The sequence below is a fragment of the Pithys albifrons genome, chromosome 2, assembly GCF_047495875.1.
Source record: "Pithys albifrons albifrons isolate INPA30051 chromosome 2, PitAlb_v1, whole genome shotgun sequence".
Classification (NCBI taxonomy): Eukaryota; Metazoa; Chordata; class Aves; order Passeriformes; family Thamnophilidae; genus Pithys; species Pithys albifrons.
The window spans coordinates 28445275-28451948 of NC_092459.1; positions in this window are offsets into that span (position 1 = coordinate 28445275).

Consider the following 6674-nt stretch of genomic DNA (forward strand, 5'->3'; position numbering starts at 1 on the left):
AGAAGAAAACAAACTGGAAAAATTAGGGGAGAAAGTTCTGAACTCACTGCATTGAAGTATGGGCTCAGTTTGGGAACTGTCAGTATCCCACTGATCTCAGAAGGTTTGTTTCGTGAAATGAAACACAGGCAGTCAACTGCTTGGCTTAGCCTCTGTACTTCTCAAACCACCAGGAGGTATCTCAAGCAAATAAAAATTCAATCAGTGGCTTTCTTACAGCCCAGAACAAAGGTTTTTGAAAACCTGGATTCAGAAGGCCCTGGGCTGGCTGTTGTTTTGTGATTGAGTTGTGATAATATCACCTGATTTAGACATAAGCAGTTGAAGAGATGACCTTAGTTTTACATTGAAAAAATGTTATCAGATGTGACTAATTAGAGACTGGAGGCAGGGGAGAACTTAGAGGCACAGTAATTGTTCTTATCTGATCAGAAGGATGAAAAGAGAATCCGTTAGAGAGATAAATTAAACAAATGAGATTCCTGTGTCATGTTGATCATAAGACTGATTTTTTTCTGGACATGCCTGGACAAAGAGAAAAGTGATGAATATGTTTAAATACAATTTTGTTGCCAAGGAGCTGAAGGATTTGCTGTCTTTACTACATGTCTTGTTCTATATAATGGTCACATTTCCATCTGTCTGCTCAACAGTAACATTTTTTTTTCAAAGATACAACTTCTGTTCTTTCAGGACTAGAACTATCTGGCCATGAAATATCTGTCTTCATAAGAATTTCAGTGTTATGGATCTGAGTGAATGATTACTAACAATGATTTTCAATTGAATAATTTTGTTTCAAGACCACATTGACCCTTTGTTTTATGGCTGAGGACACTGAGTCTCCTATGGCATAAAGACCAGAGTACTGAGGCCAAAGAGTGGGAGACCTTTGGAAGCCCAACACAGCCAGTTGCTCGCACCCCCCTGCCCAGTTCATCTTCTGGAACCTGTCACCAGTCAGGAGCAGAGCCTGGAGATGTCTGAGCTGTTGTGGGCAGTTGGTGCTCTAGGTAAGCATGTCTAACTAGGAAAAATAAAGAAGATGCTGCTGTCCACTTTATCTTCTCTGTCTGCATATGCAGGTGTTTCTGAAACAGGACTTTCCCCTCCTGAATACTTCAGATCTTATTGCCACAAAATGTAATACAAAGTGAACAAAATCACAGCTTTGTGATGGAGCATTGTACAAAATACACTTGGAAATTCATCATAAAGAAACTTCTTTAGTATTATACAGCCTCATTCAGGAAAAGCCTCTGGGAGGAGCAGATCACGGTGCACACACATGGGGCACTCACAGTAGGAGGTGTCCTATGCCCAGCAAGAGCAGCGAGGACTTCTTTCTTTAGGGTGTACCTCAAGGTTTCCTCTTTTTTCAGTTACAATGATGTTTCACCACAGAGGAACATAAAAACTGGTAAAATGAATGAATTCAACATCAGGCTGAAAAATTCCCAGTCCCTTCTCTTGAAGTAGAAGAGCAATATCACCTGATAAGGGAAGAAGAGAGATTTGAAAGTGCACTGTCTCTATAAGGTTTCCTTAGCACTCCTGCTCTGTCAGAGCTGTTCTATCACCTCAAGAAAAGGATGCACAATACACACATATATGAGGCACTCATTTCAACACAGCATTTCTCTCTCACAATGGTTTTCAAATCTTCTGTCACACAGGCAGCTGTTTTGAGTGGCTGCACCTGTCTGAACCTTGCTCAGGATCCACTCTTCTCCATTTGCCTTCACATGTGCAGATGCTTTTCAGTGGCAAACCCTGTTCCTGGGGAGTGGATCAGGGCATTCCAGAGCAGGACCATCCCAGGCACATGTCTGCTTTGCTCTGGGGCTATTTGGAGAAATAAGTACATTTCACATAGGCTGTGGCTTCTGACCCTCCTGCTATTTCTCCAGCTGAATTTTCCCTTTTCAATGGATGCACAGCCAGCTCACACCATGCTCTTGAGAGAAACAACTAAGTTTCCTTCTTTGCTTCTTAATTTATCTTCACTACAATGCCTGAGTTAAATACACCTAAGTTGTCTCCTTCTCAGTGTCCCATTCTAGTCATAGAGCAGTCTCAATGTTGAAGATACTTTTGTCCCCCTTACAAGCTTTCCTAGAGTCATACCTTGTTAATGCCAGTGCCATATCTTTTCTTTCCTCACCATTTTTTTATTACCCATTTCTGCTAGCTAAGGACAGAAGAGCCAGTCTTGCTCTTTCTGACTGCCCCTTCCCTTTTGAGGTACTGCACTCAGTGCAAACAGGACTTAAATGCATTTTTTGTGTGCTGGTTAGTAGGCACTTCATCTTCTCTGGCATTCATATCTCACTACATTTTTCTTCAACCTAACTAACAGGTTTTGTAAATTGATGTACTACAAATACTAGTGTTTTCAGCACTGAATCCCAAAAAAGAGAGCCAGTATTTTCCATTAAAAAAAAAAAATTAAAACCTGACTTTCAAAAATGGAGAAAGGAAGGAAGAAAGGAAGGAAGAAAGGAAGGGAGGGAGGGAGGGAGAAAGAAGAGAGAGAGAGAGAGAGAGAGAAAGAAATAATCATTTTTCTTCCTTTGTAAGTCTGGTTTGACTAACCTCAGACTAAAAGTTTTAAAATTTCCTAATGTCCCAGTAGGAGTAAAAACATTTTAAAATATAAGTAAGACATGTTGAGCTTTCATATAATTAACAGATTTTGGTATCAGAAGAAGAATTTATCCTTTGGCAGATCTGAAGGAAGAAAAAAAACCACAGATGAAGAACAGAAACATAAAAGTCTAAACTCTTCCTGTCCCACTTTGAGCTTTCAACTGGGACAGCTGTGCTAGGAGCAGCAGTGTTCCCTTTGGCATTCATGGAGCAAAACAGGCACCTCAGAGATCATTTTCCTAAGGCAGCAATCACACTACATACGTGAATATGCTGAACACTGACAACTCACTGGTTTCACAATCACACATAAGACACTCAAAATCACAAACTGTCTCAAAACAGAAGACTTAAGAAAATGCGCTTGGGGGTTCTTCTGTTTTCTGTGGCTGTTAGGTAGAGGTGGGTCACAGTTTTTTCTTAACCATAAGACTCTTAAAAAGACTTTTTTCAAATAAAAGTGTAAGATTCTTGAGTAATATGACATCTACTGATGTTAAGGTTTTCAGGAAAAAACAATGCAGCTCTCACAAGCTTCAGATTAAAGACAAAGAGCTGGCAACTTTCTATCTCCCCTCTCCAAATGACAGATTTGAAATGCCATTTTTTCAGCAGGGCTTCCCTTGACTGACTGAAATTTTTTGTTGTTTTTTTCATGTAGCCAGCCTGACCAATGAAGTGGTGATTCATGGCTGGATGGCTGATATCAGATGCTCCCCCTGCTATGTGTCCCTGCCAAGGCTCTGCACACAATTTGCTCTATTGAAAAGCCAGCTCATTTCCACTTGCAGCCAGCTCTATTCATATTCCTCTCAGTTAGTGACAATAAATATTATAAAATCACACAAATCCAGATGGTGTGGGTTGGAGTTGCCAGCTGTTCTACCACTTGTGAATTGCTTCTCTTGTCCTGCAGCTTGGCTTCCACAGAAAGCATCTCATCAGTTTCCTGTGGTCTCACTGCATTTCTTTACAAGCCATCCCCATCCCGAGATATTGTCAACTTTCACTGTAGATATATAAAGGAGAGAGAAGCAAAGCAAACTGCAGACAGAAAATCAAAGAATCTTTCACCTCAGAAATTGAGGATTATTTTTCAAATAGTGACCTTAACCTCTCAACAGCTTCTCAGTTTTCATCCATGAAAAGAGACCACTTCAATAGTTTAGCTGATTTTTACTAATTCTCTTTCACAGGAGACTTACAGCTAAAGGGGAAGCAAAGGTTCTCTGATCTTGACCGTAGTTATCACTGCAAAATCAGGAGGAAAACAGTGCCAAATGAACATAGAAATTGAAATGCTGTCATGACCTGTGCTAACAGTGCTGTGTAAATCCCAAACGTTGTGACAGTCACCTTGTTTCAGCTTTGAGTGTTTGCTCTGAGTTTTGACTCTTTGAGCCTGGGGTGGTGTCTGCAGGCAGAGGCAGCCTACGGTCCAGTCCAGTGATGTCACCATTCAAGTGATTACCAGGGTTAGGAGACTGTAACGCAGCTACAGTTGACAGGGTTGTCACTAACACAGACGTGAACATATGTGACTGCCACTTGTGTCACTCCTCATACTTGCTGTCTTATTTCTGTTGAAAAGGAATGCAGGTAAGGGTGAGCAGGAGGCAAGGGAGGTAGGACAAGCCCAAGTCAAGTAGCAAGAACAAGGAAAGAGAACTGGGAAAACCCAAGGTTTCCCAGAAAGAACAGGGAAAGAGAAAGCCTGAGGCCAGAGGAGCAAGTAAAGCCACCAGCTGTGGGGTCATGCTGTAAGTCAGCAGGCTCTTGGGCCGTGGTGCCAGAAGGGAGCAGCCACCAGTAGTGATGGAGATGCTCACAGCTACTGCCCTTGCTTGTGGCTGTGGTGATGGGACAAGGGTGTTTGAGGAAGCAAGAATATCCTCAGAAGTTCTCCAAGATGGTGTCTGAGAACCAGTGTTTTACCAGCAGTCCATCTCATTACATTTGCAGCAAAGACTTTTCAGTTTATTTGTTTAATCAACCCTTTCCCTTTCCTAGCTGCAAAATCAAAAAAATAACAATAATGACAAGGCAGGTCCAGACAAGGCATCCATCTGGGTTCAGTGGGAAGCATGGTTGGGCACAGGGCACAGCTGCAGCATAGCTCAGGCAAAATCCAGGAATCCGAGCCTGAGCTTAATCCCAGCTCCAGTGGAGGCCCCCAGTGAAGGATCTCATGCTTTTCTGTCAGAGCTCATTTTGCAGCAGTGTGATCCCAGGTTACAGGGTCAGGGCTGCAGATCAGGGCTGCACTTGAGCACAGCCAGCCAAACCCCTCATGGAATACTGCAGAGCCAGTTGGTGCATTCAGGACCAAAAGAAATAAGAATCATAAAGACAGTTGCTCTGTTAGGTTCTACAAGGGTGATGACTGGCCCTTGAGGCAATCCTACTCAAGGTAGGCTCAGGACTTTTGAATAAAGTTTTAGTTCATGTTACAGGAAGGAAAATTAGATCTGCAGACCCATAAATACATCAAGATGTTGAATGCAACATAAGTATCTTTTGAAACATTTGTCATTTCTACTTATCTCCAAGTCAGTGACATCCAGTCAGTTCTGGATGAGAAAGACCTTTAGTCTATAAACAGCCCATCTCACAATGGCATGAAAGGTCTTCTTTTCATCCTCAAACCATTACTTCAAAATATCCTTGGGTCAGAAACTCTCCAATCCAATACACTTCTTTCTTTGTCTGTTCTCTCAGCATCCCTCTGTGCAGAACTCTGCAATGTTTCATTAATTCCTATCTGCCTCCTGATGCTGGAATTTTACCATCAGAGACTGCCCACAAGTAGATTATCAGGCACTTTGGAAACATTCGACGTTAATAGCTAAGAAAATTTAAGGCTAGGAAACCACTGAACAGGAGTTACTGTTCACAAATTTCACATTTGCTATGCTATTTTTAAAATTTTATATTTTTATTTCATACCAAAAGATTCAGTCACCAAAACCCTATCTTCACCTTTGCTCTTAGGCTGCTCATACCAAAACACCAGGATTTATATAATTTCCCAAATTATTTCTGAAAAAAAGTGGATGAAGCTTGCTGGGATTTACTCAGGTGTCACTGGGAAAGTCACCTATGACACAGCTTTCATCCTTCATCTAATTTCAAGAAACAGGTCCTAGAGGAGTCAGATTCTCTCCAGCAAAGATCCTTGAACTACAATGTGACTCTATTATATAAATTTATCAATCTTCTGAGTTTATATTAAAAGACCATTGTAAAGTTCTGTCCCAACTTATTCTTGAATTTACCTGGTAGGAGTCCTATTATCTCAGCTGCAGTGTAGCAAATGAGTCAGCAGAGAATGCGCCACTGGGTATGTTACTCAATCATTCACATCTGCTGTGTTTGGGGACACATCTGAAATAGGCATTGGTGTTCCCAGTCGTGCCCCAGGGAGGCACTTACTCCAAGCGGTTGTGACTCAGCAACATTTCTTAATTATCTGAGGGTTGCAGGAGACTTCAAGATTGAAATGTTGTCAGCAGCATTTTATCCAAAGTGGTGAAAAGCTTCTAAAAGTCACTATTGGGACATATTCTTGCTAGCTTTATGGCACTTGGCCTTCATTACCATAAACAAACTCTGATACCTGAGTGTGGTCTTTTGGGAAATTTGATATAAAGCCACAGGAAGAAACCTCAATGCAATCATCTATGGATATGTCTTTAAAAGCAGTGGTACTCTCTGGGCAGGCTGGGCCTGAGCTGGGCTCTCTATTTCCCAAGGGACTGTGGCCTTCCTTTTCTGCTCCTCAGTGTTGGCAAGGCTGCATTGCCTTGGCACAGGGGTCACAGATTTGTTACCAACTCTCTGAGTGAATGGAGCTTGGCACCAGGGATCTGCACAGTTTAGGGATGGGATAACAGCAAAGGCCTTGAAAATATGAACAACTGTTGAGAAAAACAGCCCCAAAACATATAACAATGCACAGATGGGCTATTACCCATAGTTGAAACAGCAATGAGGAAAGCTGGGAAAAGACTGCTTCTACCTTGGGA